The following is a 21,979-nucleotide window of genomic DNA, read 5'->3' as shown; positions in this document are numbered from 1 at the left end:
GCCAGTGGATTCCTGGAAGGCAGGAGGTACAGAGATCACAGAACAAGCACCACAAAGGCCAGGAGGGGACAGAGCGTATCACGGGTACTGGGAAGATGGTTTCAGTAATTTTAACAAGAATAGAAGAAAAAAAGATGTCTGCTGAAGAGCTTCCCTTAGTCCTAGCACCCTCAGATAAGTTAGCTCACTCACAAGCCAGGAACATGGCAGCAAGAATGAAGGGGTGGGGGATAAAATAGGGAGAGGGTATTCATCAACTTTGTATGTTATCTTCTCAGTTACTCATAAAATGTGTGGATTTTGTTTGAATGTGCTGGTTTACACCTTTATCCCTATAGTACCTGACAGATATACCATGTAACAATACAGCCTACTTTATTATATCATACTCTATGTTATTATATTACACATGCACCATCAAAACAATAACCAAAGTGAAATTATTTACAAAATTTGCCATCTGCAACCCTCAAATTCATAAAATGAGAGATAGAATTTACAGACACTATTCAAATAGTTTCTTCAAACACTTTGGAAATTTGTGACAAGAAGCTAATATTTTACCATATTAATAAGTAAAATAAACTTTATCCAATATTTAGGTATGGTAACCAACCAAAGGTATTGGCAGGAGGTCACAGGTTGGGTTCCTGGGAAAAAGATCCTCAGAAGCAGATTCGTTTGCAAAATGTTAACAAATGCCCTTGGATTCACATCTGTATGCCTGTGGAAAGAAAAAGATAGGAGAGGATGGAGTAGGGAGAAGAGGATTTACAAGGAAAACTCACCGGCCTCAGCTGACCCCATGGAGAGCTCTGTAGCTACAAAGATCCTTCAGCATTCTCCCAACTCAGGTAAACATAGCTAAGTCTTTCTACCTCGATATGGATTAGTCATTTTATGAGGGCCACTCTGGGAAGAATGTGTGTTTGGGCAAGGTAGCTATGTAGTTGGGATGGTCTCTGAAGGGGCTGATAGTTGAAGGTTGTGACTGACAGCACTCTCTGCTATTGGGGCATTGAGTCTTTCACTGATGGGGAATTCAGAAAGTACAGTAAATGTCCACCTCCTGGGATATCTGTGTGTCAAAGACTATACCAGATAATACGGAGAAGATAGAAAAATAAAATATTTAAGATGTGGTCCTCTACTTTAAGTAAAAGAGACCATGGGACATGCATGTTCAAGAGTAAGTAGAGTATACTTGAAAGAGCCAATTCTGACACTTGGAAGTTGTGTGAACTTAACTATTCTATGGCCTGAACTTTTATCTGGAAATTACAGATAACAGCTGTATTAATTTTCTATAGCTGCTCTAGCAAGTTACTACAAACTGGCAATATAAAACAATGCAAACTTATTATCTCACAGTTCTGTACGTCAAATGTCCAAGTGGGCTTGGCCAGTTTCATTTGCTTGGGGTCCCACAAAGTGGAAATCCAAATGTCAGCAGAACAGTGTCCTTTCTTGAAGTCTCTAAGGGAGTCTCTTCTTCATACAGGATATAGGCAGAATTCAGCTTCTTGCTATTGTAGGACTGGGGTCTTTATTTCTTTACTGTCAGCTGAAGGCCACTCCCAGCTTCTAGACACCATGAATTCCTTAGCATGTGTCCCACCCTTCCTCCATCTTCAAAGCCAATAATAGTGGGTCAAGTCTCCCTCATGCTTGGCATGTTTCCTGCATCTTCTTCTATTACATCTTTGGTGGACTTCACTGTCTTTCTTTTCTACTTTTAAGGACTCATGTGATTGGATTGGGCCTACCCAAATAACCCAGGATAATCCCACTATTTTTAAGTTCATCACCTTAATTTGCAAAATTCCATTTGCGATGTAACAAATTCACAGGTTCTGCCTATCAGAACCCATAGTGTTATAGATCAACAATAGAAAACCCAGAAATGAACCCACAACTATATGGTCAACTAATCTTCAACAAACCAGGAAAGAATATCCAATGGAAAAAAGACAGTCTCTTCAACAAATGTTAGGAAAACTGGACAGTAGCATGCAAAATAATGAAACTGGACCACATTCTTACACAATACAGAAAGAAATTCAAAATGGAGGAAAGATCTAAATATGAGTCTGGAAACCACCGAAATCCTAGAGGAGAATACATGTAGCAACCTCTTTGACCTTGGCCGCAGCAAATTCTTACTAGACACATGGCTGAAGGCAAGGGAAATAAAGGCAAACATGAACTATTGGGACTTCATCAAGATAAAAAGTTTCTGCACAGTGAAGGAAACAATCAACAAAATTAAAAGGCAGACTATGGAATGGGAGAAGATATTTGTAAACGACATATCTAACAAAGGGTTAGTATTCAAAATCTATAAAGACTTTATCAAACTCATCACCCAAAAACTAAATAACCCAGTTAAGAAATGAGCAGAAGACATGAATAGACACTTTTCCAAAGAAGACATCCAGATGGCTAACGACACATGGAAAGATGCTCAACATCACTGATCATCAAGGAAATACAAATCAAAACCACAATGAGATATCACCTCAACCTGTCAGAATGGCTAAAATTAACAAACAAGAAACAACAGATGTTGGCAAGGATGCAAAGAAAGGGGAACCCTCTTGCACTACTGGTGAGAATGCCAACTGGTGCAGCCACTCTGGAGAATGCATGGAGGGTCCGCAAAAAGCTAAAAATGGAACTACCCTACAATCCAACAATTGCACTACTAAGTATTTACCCACAGGATACAAAGATACTGATTCAAAGGGGTCCATGCACCCCGATGTTTATACAGCATTATCAAAATAGCAAACTATGAAGAGAGCCTAAATGTCCACCAACTGATGAATGGATAGAGAAGATGTGGTATATATATATATATATATATATATATATATATATATATATATAATGGAATATTACTCAGCCATCAAAAAGAATGAAATCTTACCATTTGCAATGATATGAATGGAACTAGAATGCATTATGCCAAGCAAAAGAAGTCAATCAGAGAAGGACAAATACCATATGATTTCACTCATGTGTGGAATTTAAGAAACAAAACAGATTGAACATATGGGAAGGTGGGGGAGAAAAAGACATGAGAGGGAAACAAACCACAAGAGCCTCTTAATGACAGAGAACTACCTATGGGTTTGTGGAGGAGGTGAGTGGGAGATGGGTTAGATAGGTGATAGGTACTAAGAAGGGCACTTGTGATGAGCGCTGGCTGTTTTATGTAAGTGATGAATCACTGAATTCTCCTGAAGCCAGTTTTGCACTGTATGTTAACTAACTGAAATTTAAGTTTACAAAAAAGAAAAAAAGAAAAAAATTCATAGTGTTGTTTGAGATTGTGTTAAATACCTATACATTTGAAGTAGAGTAAAACCTTCAATAAACAAAATTTGCACCAGGAGTTTGGAAAAGAGACTGACTAAAGAGCACTGGAATCATCAGTAAAGACTTCATGGAGAAGAGGGGCTGAGTCTTGCAGGATAGGAAGAATTTAGATAAAGGAAAGGACAGGGTTCCTGGGTGGTCAGTCGCTAAGCATCTGACTTCGGCTAGGTCATTATGATCTCAGGGTTTGTAGGTTGGAGTCCCTCATTGGGTGAGCTTGAGCCATACCTTGGATAAACACGAGCCCTGCTTTGGGTAAAAAGAAAGAAGAAAGAAAGAAAGAAAGAAAGAAAGAAAGAAAGAAAGAAAGAAAGAAAGAAAGGACAAGACCAGCCTCTCTTACCTGAGCCCAGCTTCTCTCTCTCTCTCTCTGCCCCTCACTCACTTGCACCCTCTCCTTCTCTCTCTCTCTCTCTCTGTCTCAAAGCAAGATGTTGGATTTGAAGTCAAATAGACCTGAAATATTTACTTTGCATACAATGAGGTCTGTGTCTTAAGCAATTTAATAAACACATCTCGAGGGGCCTTAGTTTCCCTCGTGTGTGTGTGTGTGTGTGTGTGTGTGTGTGTGTGTTATCTATTGAATGTCTAGGAGAAAAGCAAGTCATTTTAATATCCTCTCTTTGCCCTCTCAGTTCCACTGGTTTTGGCATACCCACATTATCTTCCAACCACATTTCCTAGCTACTCCAGGAAGCTAAAAAATTCATCTCTAAACCATTTGTGTCATTCCAAAATTCTGACATGAATAGTTCTGCCGGGTTCATAAGCAAATGAGGAGAAGGTCTACAGCAGTAGTCTCCAAACTGCTTCAACAGATCAGTGAAAAGTTTGGAGAATGTATTTTGAATCTATGAACAATGAATATATATGAAAAATAAATATATGTATATATGAATAATAAATATATATGCATGCATATGAATAATGAATATATTTACATATATGCTGAAGTATACATTAACATATATAAATAATATTAATATATATATTACATATATATTAAATATTAACAAGCCTAAATAGTATTTTAATTTTAGATAAAACTAACGACTCACAGAAGTGTTAATATATTCTTTTACACTTCAGCTGATTGTCTTGTATATTCCCTAAAGTGCCTATGGAGCAGAGATCCTCTTAAGTTCAGTCCAAAAGGCCAGAGTGTGTACATTCTAGCAAATCTGTCCCTATCACACATGCCCTGTGTTCTTGGCCTCAGGTATCATCCTCCTTTTCTGACTTGTTCAAAGAACTATTCCAACATGTACCTAAAAAGGTTATGTTTGGTCTCAATGGTAAAGATTAAATTAACAATGCATTAAGAAGTACACAGATCAAAAGAACTTTTTCAAACAACCCAAGCTACTACTAATCAAGAATTCAGTGACCCTTGTTTAGAAAAAGGCTGAAGATTAAGAGGGAAGGTAAGGTGTGCATTTTACTTGCGACCTCATCTAACTGAAATGGCTGGGTCCCAGTCCCCAGGAACCACCAGGTGGCCCAGCCTTCACCACGTGGAGAAGAGCCCTTAGGAAACTTGACCTGTGCCATTTTCCTTTAAAAGAGTGTTTTGATAGCTCAAGCTTCTCCTCTGAAGAAAAAACTGTATCTTGCTTCCATTGCTTCTGATTCCTCTTTGTCCTCATGCATTATGCCTGATTTCAGTCTTAGGATTAAGACCCCCCTTTTACACCCCCAAGCAGCCCTTACCCCTCTTCAGCTTAAAATTTAAAAATCACCTCGTGTGTGCCTTCCTTCTCCATCATAAAACTAGTGGATAGGGTTAGATTTTGTAGAACCTTGTTAGAGAAGTTTAGATTCATTGTTTTAAATAAGTCATTGAGGATTTTGTTCTGAGAATTTGCAAGACTTTAGGAAGACACTCTTGTCTGCCAGATTAAAGAAGCATAGAATATGGAGGCCGAGAATGATTGGGAATGGGAAGAAGGGCTCAGAGCTGTACTAGGGGACAATCTGGCTGTGGTGTGTTGGGAAAGATGGGCACACAGGTGCCCCAGTGGTTTACAATATTTATGGTAGTTATCTGCAATGCACATGGGATGAGCAAACTGCTAGATGCTATTTAATTATTAAGTAATACATTATTGACGAAGTCAGATGTTGGAGGGGATTCCGACACATAGTTGAAAAGTAACTCATGTTCTGGTTTTGGTGCTGCTACCAATTAACTGCAGTTTTTGGCAAAACACTTATGCCTCTAGTTTCTCTGCCATTAAAAAAAAAGATATTCAATAAAATAAACTCCAGTAATCCTCTTTGTCTAGAATTGTATGATTGTAAAAAAATAAATAATGCCTAAATTTGAAGGAAATTCCTTCTTTCTTCTCTTTTCTTTCAAACATCATGTATCTTTCTTCAAACACTATTACTTTTTCGTATATTCTATTAATCTGCACATGTGATCCCATCACCAAGTATTTTTAAAAGGAAGCAGCATATAATTTAAAAATCACTATATGATATTTTAATGGTAACTCAATATAAATAAAATCAACATTTAATAATTGACCATTATTTCTTTGAAAAAAAAAAGTGATCAAAATCATATTTTCCACTGGAGTTATAATATTGCAGTATTATGAAAGAACTAAGAGATTTCCAAAAAAAGGAAGCCAAGTTAAGTGGCATGTTGATAATTTGACGAAATCCATGCATATGACATATGGAGAAGGACCCCTCAGTTATCTGCTTTCATGGATGGAGACATTAGTAGAAAATATAAACACAATCATGTTATGTCTACCTCTGAAGTAAGCTTGCAAAACTATGCATAAACATGACTGTGTCTAAAGCTTTAAGAATTAACAATACTTCAGATTAAATAATGACATTCTAATTCAGGAGACACAGGAAGTGTCTAGTTTCACCACACAACCAGTGTTTTGAAGAGAATGAAAATTATCACCTCTACTTCCAAACAAAGAAATCCCTTAAAACCAACTAACTTATTTCACGTTTAATTTGTCCGGGCAAATAATATTTTGATTTAAATAACACTCTTGGTGGATTGAAATAAGCTTAGAGTCAGAAGATCTGTATTTAAATAGTGTCACCTCCTTTTGCTAGCTATATGGCATTGAGCAAGGCTACAAACTCTGAACCTCAATGTGATCATTTGTGATAAGAAATTAATAATAGAATTTTATCTACCTTATGTTCTTCACGTGAGTACAGATAAGACACAATAAAATGATTATTGTGGAGTTATTTTATAAAGTATTTACATGAGTATTTGATGAATTACTACAGATAATACAAAACAAACATAACAATATAATAAATAGTGGTATATACTGCATTAACTTCATATTTTATGCAAATGTTGTGAAATAAGCCAAGTTCTTTTAAAAGGACTCTACTTTCGGGATAATATGATCTATTTGAGAAGACATACAAACAAGGGGACTTAACTTTCTCCCACTATCACTGTGGGAGCTGGTATAAATTTAGGGCTTCAAGAAAGCATGGAGGCCACCAAATGAATACCCATTCTTTACAGCTGAGGAAACTGAACTTCAGAGAGTTTTGAAGTACAATTTGAAGAAAAGATTCAGAAGAAAGCTGACATTTGCAAGTGAGATCTGGCATTAATAAAGGAAAATGTTGGGATGCCAGGGTGGCTTAGTCGGTTAAGCACCGACTTCAGCTCACGTCATGATTGTGCAGCTTTTGGGTTCAAGCCCCACACTGGGCTCCGTGCCGTCAGCTCAGAGCCTGGAGCCTGTTTCCGATTCTGTCTCCCTCTCTCTCTCTGCCCCTCCCCTGCTCATGTTCTGTCTCTCTCTCTCTCAAAAATAAATTTTGAAAAAAAAATAATAATAAAGGAAAATTTTGTTAGGGCATCTTGCTTAATTGTAGATACAAGAAGTACATCTCTAAATCATAACAGTTCTTAGGAATAGTGGGTAGAATAACTGACTAAACAACCTGCAAATGAGTAACAGTCCATTGTGACTTGAAAGTTTATGATAATCATGATACCCAAACTCCGTATCTCTAACTTATGAGGATTTTCATTCAGAAAGTACGGGTAAGACACTAGACAAGACTATGAGGTTTTCAATTAGACTCTCAACTTTGGCATGTGTGCCTTCATAAACTCATGAAATGGGCACTGTACTTTGCACAGTGCCATGTGATACTGTTTTAGCAACCAGAGCACTAAAATTCTGCAAGTAGATCAGTCCTAGGCTGTCAGGCAGAACAAGGCACAGGTGCTCAATCTTGGGGGCCTAGAACACTGTATTTTTTAAATTGCTATTATTTTTTAATGTTTATTTATTTTTGACAGGGAAAGAGAATGCGAGCAGGGGAGGGACAGAGAGAGAGAGGGACACACAGAATCTGAAGCAGACTCCAGGCTCTGAGCTGTCAGCACAAAGCACGATGTGGGGCTGGAACTCACAAAGAGTGAGATCATGACCTGAGCTGAAGTTGGACACTTAAGTTGGACACTTAAGTCGGACTTAAGTCCGACTGAGTCGGACACTCAGTCGGATGACTGAGCCACCCAGGCACCCCTAGAACACTGCATTTTTAAAACCAGGGCAGTAATAAAAGTGGTTCCTTAAGTTGTACAGTGTTTCACATACACTATCTCATGTGATAGTGAGGTACAATATGTAGAGTTCTCCATGGTATAGATGAGGAAAAATATGTGACTGAAGTCACATAGCAAGTGAATAATGAAGCTAGACCCACACTTCCTATTCTCTAACCCAAAGTCCAGCCTTTTGTGTTTCACTGTTCCAAACTTGTCAATAATAATTATAGCTATTATTTACCAAGCACTTAATTATGTGTCAAGCACCGTGCTGAGTTCTTTAGATGCTCCATTTCATTTAGTCAACCCAAAACCCCAGAGAGAAGGAAGCATTATTACCTGCATTTCATAGGCAAGGAAACTAAAGCTTGCAGGAGAAGCAGGAAGACTTTGTTCCAGGTCACAGGGCTACCAAGTGGTGGAACCAGCGCCTACCCCCATGTCTGTCTGACTTCAGCCTGTCCTACCCCTTCCCCCAGGCAGATTATGTATCTCTGGCAGCTACCATTCCAGAAGCTTCCCCTTCAAGGAGTTAGTTTGACTTAAAAATATTAAGGCAGAGCAATGAAAGGACCGCACTATTGGCTTTTAGGGGTCTCTTTTAGTATCTATTATTAAAATGTGATATAATTTTATATAATCCATACATGCTGAGTTTAAATTCCCTGCCCAGTGTATATCCCTCTATCAGGTTGTGTCTTTTTTTTTCTCTTCTCCCTTTCTACCTCACAAAACATAGTCAATATGTATGTATCAGTGACATGTATAACTACCCTGGGACTTCCTTGTGTTTCACATGCTCAGGAGAGTCCTGGACAATGACAAATATTCTAAAACCTTTATGCAGTGCAGATTTCCCAGCTGTATTACCTATGAGATATATATATATATATATATATATATATATATATATATATATATATATTCTTTTGTTTCCCCATTCTTTTCTTTCCTTCCTTCCACCCTCCATGTAATAATAATAATTCAAAGTGACTATTACGTGCAAACATGACCTGGGGGAACTCACTGCCTAGCTGGGACAAGAGCCCCATATATGTATTAAACAACTAACATATAAAGAGTAACAATGTGTCACAGACTATAGGGAATGTAGATTCTCTGTAAATTGACAAAGATGATGAAAAACAGTTCCCGAAGAAACACCAGAACTGAACCTTCAACAGTACCAAAATACACAAAGAGGAAAGGAAAGGCAAGATAACATTTTATAAATTTCAAAGAGAAAACAATGGGTACTATTAATTCAGTCTCCTCTCTCAGCAAATCACCCTTTTTTCTGCTAACCAACAAACACAGACCAAGTGCATGCAGTTCTCTGATTTAATACGCAGGCCTGTACCTCTGTTTCTTTGCCTCTGCTGCCCCCTCTGTCTGACATAGCCTCCCAACCTCCCATCCAAACCTCCTGACTTTCCATGAAAGTCAGCTGAAGGGTAAGTCTGTAAATCCTTTGTGAAGCTTTCTCTGGTTCCCCCAGACAGGCTAGGCTTGCCTTCCTCGAGCCTCACTGCACGCTGCATATAACGCCACTGTATCTGACACTTTGATGTGTTAAATGCCTCTTCACACTGTCTCCATGCCACACTGTGTGTTACTTGTTGTCTAAATCCCAGAACACCAACAATGTGGAATGCTTAATAAATAACCAATATATGTTCCAGGAATGAATAAATTCTATAAAAACATTTGTGAACTTGGTCTATATAATTTCGTACTAGAATGGTGGCTCTGAGAGTTAAACGCTCCATTTAATTCAGGTTATTCTCAAAAATACTTACTCTGTGGCTTAACTCTGAGTAAAAGAATTACAAAGAAATTGTTTGAGAATGTGAGAACCGTCTCCATGAAATGAACTATATGCAATATAAATATCTAAGCAATGCATAAATATGCACAGAAAGAGATGAATGAGGCATTCAAATAGCAACAGTGTCTGAGCCTTCTAGAAGTGGTTGATGATTGCAGGTTGCCGTGGAACATCATGAATAAAAGATTAAGTGGTATGTGTTTTAGGTAGGTGGATGGGTGGGCAGTGCAGAGAACTGGTAACAAAGAGGGAGAATATTCAGAAGTGCCTAAGAGAAATAATTCATTTCCCAGTGAAAGTGAAACCCCAAACATGGCTGTTGCTAAAAGTATCATATTTACGTGACCTCTTAAACAAATTTTGTGTAATGTTTTTATAATAAAATGGATCGTTCCCTACATGGAAAAGGGATTTCACACATGTCGACCAACATCTGGAGATTGATTGTATGAAACTAAGAAAGAACATAAAGGTTTTCCAGCTTCACAGAAGGTCACAATCCAGGGGAACCTGTATTTAGAATAAAATCGAGTACATAATAGGGTACCCAGAATTCTCATGTGAGTTGACTTTCCCAGTCACCACTATCGGTGAAGCGTCCCTTGCTACTCTCTTATGGAGTAAGCAAGAGGAGAGAATAGAAGAATCAGAAGTTAGAGTTGGAAGGTTTATAGGAATCATCTTTTGCTACCCTTATTTTCAAATGAGGAAACCTGTCAGAGTCCAGAAAGGTATAGAAACTTAACAGGTAGTCAAAGAACTAAAATATGCCAGAGTTGGAGCTAAAACCCCTGATTTCTGATTCCCAGTCTGGTGTTCTTTCTTCTACACTAGGCTATGTGAAAATCAGGTCAAAAATAAAATACTAAAGCTACTAGGCTTACCATTCAAAAGCGTTTGTACAGGGAAATAGATTTGTTTCTTGTTTCAATGTCAAGTCTTTGTTTTCTTGTTTACAGAAAGACTGACATGGACCACAGTCTCCTAGTGACATCTGGTGACTAAATCAGGGTAATGCAAAATATAGGAATAATAAAAATAAAGTACCTCTCTATTTTTGTTTATTAACATTTTCTGGGGTACTTAAATCCAAAATTTGGAGGATATGTTCTAACGGTTCCCTTCCTCATTAATATGTCTACAAACAAGGCTTTGTTTTATAATTCTCTTATTTGTAATAACAGTGACTTATTGACAATCTTGTGCCATCTGAGTCTAAATTTCCTAATCTATTCCACAAAGATTTATAATAACCTACTATGTAACATAAACAGTTCTAGTGACTGTGAATGCAAGGATAGATATGTATCATCCCTTTCTTTAAGGCCAACACTGCCTAGTTGGGGAAATAAAGTCATTACAGGGAATTATAATACAATGTGATAGGGTCTGAAATGAAGATAAATATAAAATATGCTGAAGAAGGAGTGACTGGGAAATCAGGAAGTCTTCAGGTAAAATGAGACCTTATTAACCTAATTGTTAAAAAGGGTTTAAGAGTCCATCTGAATTAGAAAGCAAAAGGTCCCAATCATTCTGCCAAATATAACAAAAAGCATCTAACAGTTAAATGTATTTTTATTAAATGCCATTCCATGAGTATGACTGTCACTCTATATTTCTTCAGTAGTGATCAATTGGTTCCTTGTAGAAAAGAAGAGTATGCTACTATTTTTGGTCAATAACACAGAGATGTTTCTAATATTCTCACTATTTTTATTTCTATATCTGGTGAGTACAGGAGCTGGGGGCCAGAACCCAGAACTCTCTGACTTTGAAGTATTCCAGCCTTACTTATTGAGTGACTACTATGTGTCAGATATTCTCTATGATGCTGGAAACAAAACAATTAAATCCATACCTTCATTGTACTTATATTCTAGAGGAGAGGAGAGTCAATAAATAAATAAGTAAAACATAGTAGTCAGATAGCTATAAATACTATTAGAAAAAATTGATTAGGGATGGGGGATAGATAGTGCTGGTGTGTGGGGTGGGGGGGGGAGGCAATTTTAAAGATTGTGGTTGGTGAAAGCCTCTCTGAGAAATTGATATTTTAGCAAAGGCTTAAAGGAAGTAATGGAGAAAGACATGGTATTTGAGGAAGAGGGCTCAGAGAAGGGGGAACAGTAAGAGTAAAAGCTCTATGTTGGGAGCATATGTAGAGTGTGAAGAACACCAAGGAGGACAGTGTAACTAATGAATGAGGCCTAAAAAGAGTAGAAGAAATTAGGTCTGGAAAAAAAAAATGGGGGAAGATCACACAGGGCCTGTTGGTGAAAAACCATTGTAGAGTTGAGGATACAGGGGTAACATTACTCAATCCAATCCAGCTTCCATGTTCAGAACAGACCAGAGGAGGGAGACACATGTTAAATCAGAGACCAAAAGTATTGTATTTACTAGGGAAAAGATGATGACCACCTAGAGAAGAGTTAGCAGTGGGATAGGAAAAACCAGATTATTTATACATTTTGAAGGTATAATTAATGGAATTGATAGATGGAGCAAATATGTATGAGAAAAAGAGAGAAGTCCATTGATAGGTGACTCCAAGTTGCTTAAGCAATTGGAAGGAGAAGTTGACATTAATCGTGCAGGAAGATCAATATCAAGGAGTTGTATATCAGGAGTCCGACTCAGGATATATTACATTTAAGATTTCTCTTAACTACAGAAGTGAGGACAATCAGTAGCAGTTGAATAGAATTACGAATTCAGAGTAAGAACATTTGAGTGTCTTCAAAATACAGACAATACTTAAAGCCATAAGACTGAATGATATGGCTGTGAGAGTTAGTGTTGATAGAGAAGAGAAGGGAAGTAAGGACTGAACCTCAGTGAACTCCAGTAGAGAGATGAGAAGAATCAGTAAAGGGAGTGACAAGAAGCCAAATGAAGAAATATTTCCCGGAGAGATTCATCCATGGCATCACTGCTGCTGAAAAGTTAGAGTGAAGACTGAGAGTTTAACATTGCACTGGGGCAACTATGAAAGTCACGGGTAATCTTGAGATGAGTTGCTTTTGGAGTCCATTCCAGTGAGAACAGGAAGAAAGAAAAGAAACCCAAGAGTGAATACAAGAAATCTCTTTCAAGGAATTTTGATGTATATGGAAGCAGAGAAATCAGGTTATAGCTGGAGACTATTTTAAAGAAAGGTGTTATTTTTAAAAAGGTATTACAGTAAGCTTGCACATTTATGGGACTAATCTGACTGAGATGAAAAAATATTGCTTAAGGAAGAGAGTCTAATTGCTGAAGAGAAAGTGAAGGGGATCCAGTGCATAAATGTTACCAGAATCGTGGGCAGTTCCCCTGCAGTAGTGCAGAGGAAGAAAGAACATACACAAACAGATAGGACAGGTTAGTCCATGTGGTGGGGACAGAACAGAATTATCCACTGATTCTTCTAGGGCACAACCAAGGACCTGGGGAGCTGAGGTAGAATGGAAGTTCTCTGAGAAAGTGGTCAGGATTTTGGAATTTTAATCCATGGACATTTACCGAGGTTTATAACAGGAGTGTTATAAAGACTGACCTTAATACACACATGATAAAATCTTGAGGAGTAATAACTAATAAAAACTGATGATATGAGCATCATGCTGTGGAGATTTTTCAGGAGGACAGAGAAAAAAATCACCTGGAAGTGTCAACTAGGAGAAAGGACCTCTACATCCAGGTCCAGTGACAGAGGAGGTATGGGCGACAAACCAGGGCACACTTGAGAGTATATATTTCCTAAATTTGTTACTTCTATTTATTACCAGATATTTATTCTTTCAACAGATATTTATTAGAATGCCAACTCTATTCAGGTCAATAAATGAGGACTTCTTAAATCCAGACCCCGGCTCATTTGATCCTTCCATTTTTATAGGTTTCATTCATATCTATTGGCATCCAGCATGGTTTAGAGAAGATGGGCATTTATATCCCTGAGTTCTAATTTCCAACTCAGAAAATTATATTGTGCTTTCCTACATGTCTTCCTGCTATTTCAATTGAAAAAGCTATTCACCTCCTCTCTATGGCATTCAGCAGAAAGAACGGTGCCTGCATGTTTCCAGAGTGGGGGACTCTAATCAAGTGGTGTTTTATATTGTCTCCTAATGGTGACACAGTGCCTTCGATGTGCTTTCAGAGTCTGCAGAAGAAAAGTACCCAACAAACATAAGAGCTGCTAGGAACTTAATCATGTGCCCTGAGCAGCAGATCACTCAAATACAATTGGCTAGAGATTTCATTGTAATCTTTTTCACTGGTCACATGTCGCATCCCTGGACCTCATGTGTTCTCACTCCCAGGCTTACAAATTGTGTTTTCTTGAATTTGTTCTCTTTTTCAATTCGCACGATCCTAATGATTCTTCTTTGACAAGAGTTTTTCACTCTGATAGTTCAATTCATCCACATGCTTATAATGAGCAAGATCTTGGGTCCTAGGGGGAAAGGGAATGAAAAGATGAATGAATTCTGGTCCCTACAGGCCACAAGCCTGCTGCAAAGAAGGAAGTTTGGTGCACACTGCCTCCCTAATCCTTTGGCGAGGAGAGAACAGAATATTGTCTCAAGCCTCCTCACATTTGCAATCCCCTGGGGTGGTGCCTGAAAATAGGAGTTATTAACAGGCACCTCAGATGTTTCTTGTGCACACTAAACCATCCTAATAACATGCTTAAATTTCTGATCTGGATCTTCCCTTTAGTTAAGTGCCAAGGGATCTTACCTCCCCCCATATCCTCCTGCTTTAATGTCTTCAGGTCACGTTACTGTTTCTCAGAAGCTCTATTTCTCCTTTTGTTTACTATAAAGTAAAATGTGTAGTTTTTTCAGAAGACAGAGTGTTCTAAAATCGCACTCTGTGTTTTGGGGAACAGTCTCCTTCAGGGAAAAAACAGCTTGTGAAGTTAGAGACCTCTTTCCAAATCACAGCGATCCTTGAGAAGTCTGGGTGATAACTGGCAGGGTATAATAACATGAGTTCGAAGCAATGGTGGAATAAACTTCAATCCCCATCTGTAAACGGGGACAACTATGGGCTACCTCAGAAATATGAAGGGGGGCGCCTGGGTGGCTCAGTCGGTTAAGCCGCCGACTTCGGCTCAGGTCATGATCTCGCGGTCCGTGAGTTCGAGCCCCGCGTCTGGCTCTGTGCTGACAGCTCAGAGCCTGGAACCTATTTCAGATTCTGTGTCTCCCTCTCTCTGACCCTCCCCCATTCATGCTCTGTCTCTCTCTGTCTCAAAAATAAATAAACGTTTAAAAAAAAGTTTAAAAAAGAAATATGAACGTAATTAAGACAATGTAAATCTTTATTCCAGTCCCTGGCACTTAGTAAGCCTTAAAAAAATAATATCTATTATTGCTACATTATTCTACTTCTTCTACTTCTCTGTGCTCCAGACAAATGGACTGCTAATGACGCAGGGGTTTTTGTTCATTCTCATCTTGACAAGTATAAATGGGCTCTTTCCCCACGCTCTATCAAAATCAACTGCTCTTTGTAAACTGAGCTCTGATGCCCTCCCTTGGAGGCCTTCCCAGACCATCCCTTGGCCAAGGGTGATCACTGTTCCCTGTTCTTTATACACAGCTGTTTCTTTCCTGCTTGACAATTATCACGTATTTGTATGCACTGAAGTTACTGTTATAAAACCACTGTTTGCCTTCTTTTCCTTCAAACCATTTACATAACATGCAATTGTTTTATCTGTGTATATTCTTTTTTTTTTCCTTTGTGAATATTCCTCATGCTCCACCCCACCAGTGTCTTCCAGACTATGTGCCCCATAAAAGTAGGGATCATCGTCTCTTGTCTCCACCACCGTATGACATGCAAGGTGACTGAGTGCTAGTTACATAATTATATCACTCAATAAGTATTTGATGAATACATTTTGGATTTTAAGGTAGGAACCATGTCTTACATTTTGTGTCCTCTACAAAACTACCACAGAGCAAAGCATGTGACAGACAAGGTTACTTCTCTTGATGACGCATACTCTGGGATGGGGGAAAAAAAAAAAAACACCAATGGAAAAAAATGTGCAGTTAATATGATAATTGTTTTATAGAAGCACTGTATTCGTTTCCAGGGCTGCTACAACAAAATGCCACAACTGAGGGGCTTAAACAAGAGAAATTGATCTGCCTCACATCTCTGGAGCTGTCTCAAGCCTCCTCACATTAACAACTGTCCAAGATCAAGAAGACCGAGATCAAGGTGTTGGCAAGGTCAGTTCCTTCCAAGGGCAGCGGGAGAAGGATCTATTTCATGCCCCTAGTCTAACTTCCAGTGTTTCCTGGTAATTACTGGCGTTCCTTGGCATGTAGAAGCATCACGCTAATCTCTGCCTTGTTCTCACAAGGCATTCTCCCCCTCTGAATGTATATGTCCAAATTTTCCTTTTTCATAAGAACAACGGTCATATTGCATATTGAATTAAAGCCCACTCTAAGGTCTGCATTTTAACCTAATTTCCTCTGGAAAGGTCCTATCTCCAAACAAGATTGCATTCTGAGGTATTGGGGGTTAGGACTCCAATATATAAGTCTTGAAGGAAATATTCAACTTATAACAGGCACATATAATTTGGCTGGAGCACGGAAGGGCCCCATTTCTATACTTAGCTCACAAAAAGATTCAAGGTGGCTTACAAAAGATTTACAGAGTTTAACAGAATGAAAAATAGCAAGGATGTAGGGAATATGTGTTAAATTAGCATGCTTCCGTAACATGTAATGGGACATAAAATGGTTAACCTAACTATTTCAATTCAACCTAATTCAATTCAACCTAACCTAAACTGTTTCAATCAAGGGAAGATAATAAATGCTGTAATATATGAAGTGCCAGGTCATACACATTTCTGTCCAATGAGAGGAATTTTTTCATTTGAGATCTCCATGAATATACTCCTCCTGTGAAGAGAACTGCATTTTTAATGGTGCAGGAAGATCAGTGATCAACACACACTGGGAGAAACAGAGACTGAGAGGAAAAATAAAGGTGCACTGCACATATACCCCTGGGTATGTACATGAATTCTCAAAATTGTGGATGTACATATATAAAGTTCATTTCAGTACAAAGAAATATCTGAATTCAGAAGGATGTGGCTCAAGAACAGAATGTGAAGACATATAGAAAAGAATTTGCAGAATTTAGGTTAAGCAACAAATAATTAAACCAAACTAGAATAAATGATTCTTACAGCCATTATTAGTGGAGGGATTACTAAATTGGAATTAAATATTTATACCTGACCAGGGCCCAAGGTGAGTGACTCCAGGGTGCACAATCCATATTGGGTAGCATCTGTGCTCCAAGGGGGTCTGATAGAAGCCCATCATTTATCATTAGTAATATATAGCCTATACTGAAATTTAAATTAATGGTATAAAAAAATACTTAGTTTTTATTCCTCTATTTAGGAGAAAAGAATCCTTTAATTAGTATTTCTAAAAGTTGTTGTGTTGTGGGGTTGCCAAGGTGGCTTAGTCAGTTAAGCCTCCAACTTTTTATTTCAGCTCAGGTCATGATCTCATAGTTCGTGAGATCAAGCCCCGCTTCAGGCTTAGCGCTAACAGAACTGAGCCTGCTTGGGATTCTCTCTCCCCCACCCTTCCCCTGCTTGCACACTCTTTTTCTCTCTCTTTCAAAATAAATAAATAAACTTTAAAAAAGTCTTAATGTTGTGAAGTCCTGCATTACAGAACTTCTCCATATTTTTGGGCCGTGATAACTTTACCTTAGTCTTGCTGTATAAACCCAAATGAATGTATAAACTGCATGTATAGACCCAAAGTAAGTTATAATAATAATGATAATAACAATAATTAATAATAATAAGGGTGTCCTACCTATTGAAGTAGCACCATACCTATTGAACTAGCACAGACATCTCTCCCACTTGCTTACTAATCCAAATTACTTTCCTGTGTGCAGAGTTTTAATTGAATAAGAGCATTTATCTGGGATGACAAAGTCCAGTAAAGGGTCTTTCTGTCAGTTACTTACTCCATCTTTATGTAAAGTCAATAGTGAAAATGGGGAGGGGAAATGAATGTTTGTGACCTCAATTCTCCAAAAACAAAACAGAAACTTAAAAATGAGAAAACCACTTTGCCCTTTTAAGAATCTTAGATTCACATCCTAGTAAAGTTATGTTCTCCCTCCTCCCTCCTTTCCATTTTACCCTATTACATAACACCACGTTGCCCTGGCTGAAGGGCATAATTCAGTTGTGTTACTTATCCATGATAGTAAATATTCTGGTCTTGCAATGCCCAGGCTGTGGGTACAGCTTTTTAGTGGAAGTAAGACATCCAGCTCCCTAGCTTTGACAAAAAATAATAATAAAGAGAGATTTCACTTCTATTGAGTAACTTGGCTTAACCATAAAAATTGCAACATCTGTCTAAAATACTCTTCACTTATACTTAAACACAAAGTACACTAAACCATAGATAATTTTATTTATATTTTATTCTGTAACCAAACTAAATTTTATCACATATATCTACCCTCATAGTTTGTTGCCCAGCTAACATTTCATTTATTTCCAACTGTCCATGTAAACATTTGTCACATTCTTAGACATAGAGTGCATAAGAAATAACTTAGTTATTATTACCTCGTTACATCTTATAAATGTGTAAGGTCACAGTTCTTGATTCCTGGCTTAGAGTTCTTTCCACGGAACAGCAAAATCCATTTGAATAACATATGGGTAATATATGCTAATGAGAATAAAATAAATTCCAAATATCCAGATAGAAATGCAGATGGAACCGGGCAGCTTCCCAAGAAACAGGAAGAGTACGTAAGAAAGATAGGAGTGTGCATTGTGAGCAAGAAGCTAAACTACAAAAGGGTATCTTGGCAGGGCAGGGCAGGAATGTCATTTCTTCTGGAATCTGAAACTATGTTGCAAGGCTTACTTTGCCCTTGTCCAGAGGGTATAGGCTTATGTTCAGAGAGACTCCCTTTCCACTTTCCGCTTCCTATCAACTTTCTTGTTACTGGGCTCTCCAAAGAGGGTCCTCTCCCACTGGCCTGCCTCCTTGGGAATACTCTGTTCCTCTGTTTAGGTCTGAGATCTGGAAACATTCCTTGTTCTATCAGTTCAGCTAGGACAAGGCTACAGTTTTTTTGTTTGTTTTTTAGTCTAATTTGTACTAAAAAACATTTTTAAAGGAGAAAATTTTTAAAAACTGGAACAAAAAGACATGTAGAAAGAAATTCTAATCCAAATGTGTTTTGGCTGGTTGACAGAATTCTTCAGTCTTTTTGGAAAATAACACCTTGAAATCCTCACTCTCAGGTCTCTGGTGCCCTTCTCCCATAATCCTCTGCTCTTTTTTGACTTACCTGCTGTGAAGGGGAGGAGCTGGAACAGAATGGATTAAATTCCTCACCAGAAAGGGCAAGAAACAATGAAATGAATTGTCTAGAGTACATTAGTGTACATCGTCATATGATCATGTCAGAGTCCAAGGCAGAGAAGCCAGTCCTGAGGAATGGCATATTTTCTGGCCAGTTCTGAAGGGTAAAGAGGTCTTTCTTCCACAAAGCTGTTCTAGCAAGTAACCTTGTGCCACACAAAGAACTAATTTGCATATATTGGCCAGTAGCTCAAAAAACATCTTGTTTAAGCTCAGCTCTTGGCAGAAGAAAAGGTGAATACTCCTTAGGAGTTTCTCTTTTTTTTTTTTTTTTTTTTTTTTTTAAGCTTATTTATTTATTTTGAGAGAGAGAAAAAGAGAGAGAGAGAGAGAGTGAGCATGAGCAGGAGAGGGGCAGAGAGAAAGGGAGAGAGAGAGTATCCCAAGCAGGTATCTCAATGTCAGTGCCAGGAGCCCTATGCAGGGCTGGAACTCACAAACGGCGAGATCATAACCAGAGCCCAAATCAGACATTAGCTGAGTGAGCCACCCAGGCACCCCTAAAATAGACATCTCTGAGGAAAAATAACAAAGTATTCTAGTTTAAGAGGGCATTGAGTACCCCAATATACAAAGCGTGAGGTAGCTCACAGTCTTTTCAGAGCCCTCAAATAGTTGGTTAACAAACTCCTACTCCAACAACAACAAAAGTCATTATAAACCTAAATAAATGACTTGCATTAGAGACTGTCTTTGGCAAGAGACCCTTTCTATACCCACTAGATTTGGATGAATCCAAAATCCATCCAAACTGGATTTGGATGAATCCCCAAATCCCAAACACTGATGAGCAGTGTTAAGCAAGAGGCCAGTAGACTGATGTGGTTCTAATGCCACCGCAGCTTTTGTAAGCAAACCCAAATCTCAGCCTCAAGGTTAAGAAATAAAAATAACTAAGGACAGGGGCTCCTGGGTTGGCTCAGTTGGTTAAGCGTCCCACTCTTGGTTTTGGCTCAGGTCATGACCTGACAGTCGTGAGATTGAGTCCTACATCAGGCTCTGCATTGAGCCTACTTGGGATTCTTTCTCTCTCTCCCTCTGCCCCTCTCTCCTGCTTGTTCTCTCTCTCTCTCTCTCTCTCAAAAAAAAAAAAAAAAAAAATTCTTAAATGCTAAAGACAACCAGCCACAATTAACCAGGGGGCTTTAAGCTACAGTCAATCTGCAATTTCCTTACTTTCCTTACACCTTTTCTCTGTAAAACCTCTCACCATGCTCCTGTCAGTGGAACTTTCTTAACTACATCCACTTTGGAGAAGCCTGACTCAAATAGACTTTTCTTACATAAACTCTTAAAATTTTATTATGCTTCAGTTTATCTTTTAATAGTTCGGTATCAGAAGAGGGAACCAAAGGAGACCTTCCCCCTCCCCAATGGCCCCCAGGAACAATGAGCAACCAGACAAAGGTATCTGCGGTATGAGCACTGCCTCTGGAGGTGATGTGGGCAGAGAATGGAGATCCAGAGCTGAAGGAGAGATGAGACCCAAGAGCTTAATTATTCAGGATTCTAAGTAAAAGAAACCAACTCTAGTTAGTTAAGCAAAAAGGAGATTGGGTAAGGGAGCAGGGCTTTTTTATAGAGACATAAGAATATTTCATGAAACCCAAGAGCAGGAACGACACTGGGTCTCTAGAAACACTGGAAACAAGATCTTGAATTGAAGGTCAGGAATTAGAGGAGTCCTCCATTTTGGATACTATCTCTGCTCCTCCCTGGACACTCGCTTCCTTCTCCGTGCTAGTTAATCCTGCTTTCTCTGTTATTGGATCCGTGTGGTGGTAGGCTGAAGCTGACTGGCCACATATGTAACACTTCCAGCTGCTTCAAACTCCAATTCAATAGCTCCGCAATAAAGACTTTCCTCTAAGCTCAATCAAGTGCCTGGTTGTCCTCCAAGTAACTGTGCCCAGGGGCATGAGGTTTTCAAGGTAGATGTCCACTACAAGAATAGATTTGTGTAAGGTTTTGGAAAAATGTGTATATCTCGAGGAAGAATTTAAACTTTATTTGGTAGGGGGTAAAAAAACAAGTAAAGGCAAAGATTTTCAAACCAAAGATTGAAATGATCGTACTTAATTTTTAGGAGAACTGGTAGAAGTTGGCTATGAGTACAAGAGGTAACGGGAACCAGGTCTAGTTTGCTTACTATTGTGTCTGGTGTGCCAGGAATATTTCCTAACGCATAGGGCAAACTAAATAAATATTGCATAAATAGATAAAGAATGACTTAAGATTTCATCCTGAACAACAATGGAGAATGGTGTCGTTGATTCACACAGGGCAGACAGGGAAGTCTAGCATGAGGTGGGTGTGGTGTTGGGAGGTGACGTGATGGTCAATTTTATGTCAACATGACTGGGATAGGGGACACCAGATAGCTGGTCAACATTCCATCTGAGTGTGTCTGTACTGTGAGGGTGTCTCTGGAAGAGATCAGCATTTGATTCAGTAGCCTGAGTAAAAAAGATCTTCCCTCACTAATGTGATTAGGGCCAGAACAAAACAAAAAGATGTTAAAAAAGGTAAATTCTTTTACTTTGTTCTTCAACTGGGATGTACATTGTGGGCCTTCAGACTTAGGGCTTTACACCAGAGATACCTCTCCCCACCTAACACCCCTTCTCAGGACTTTGGACTTGGACTGAGTTATACCACTGGCTTCCCTGGTTCTCCAGCTTGCAGACAGAAGATTGAGGGACTTCTCAGCCTCCGTAACCACGTGAGCCAATTCTTACAATAGATCTTCAATTG

Source organism: Panthera leo, chromosome D1 (assembly GCF_018350215.1).
Source record: "Panthera leo isolate Ple1 chromosome D1, P.leo_Ple1_pat1.1, whole genome shotgun sequence".
In the NCBI taxonomy this organism is placed as follows: domain Eukaryota; kingdom Metazoa; phylum Chordata; class Mammalia; order Carnivora; family Felidae; genus Panthera; species Panthera leo.
This window is presented reverse-complemented; position numbering follows the sequence as displayed.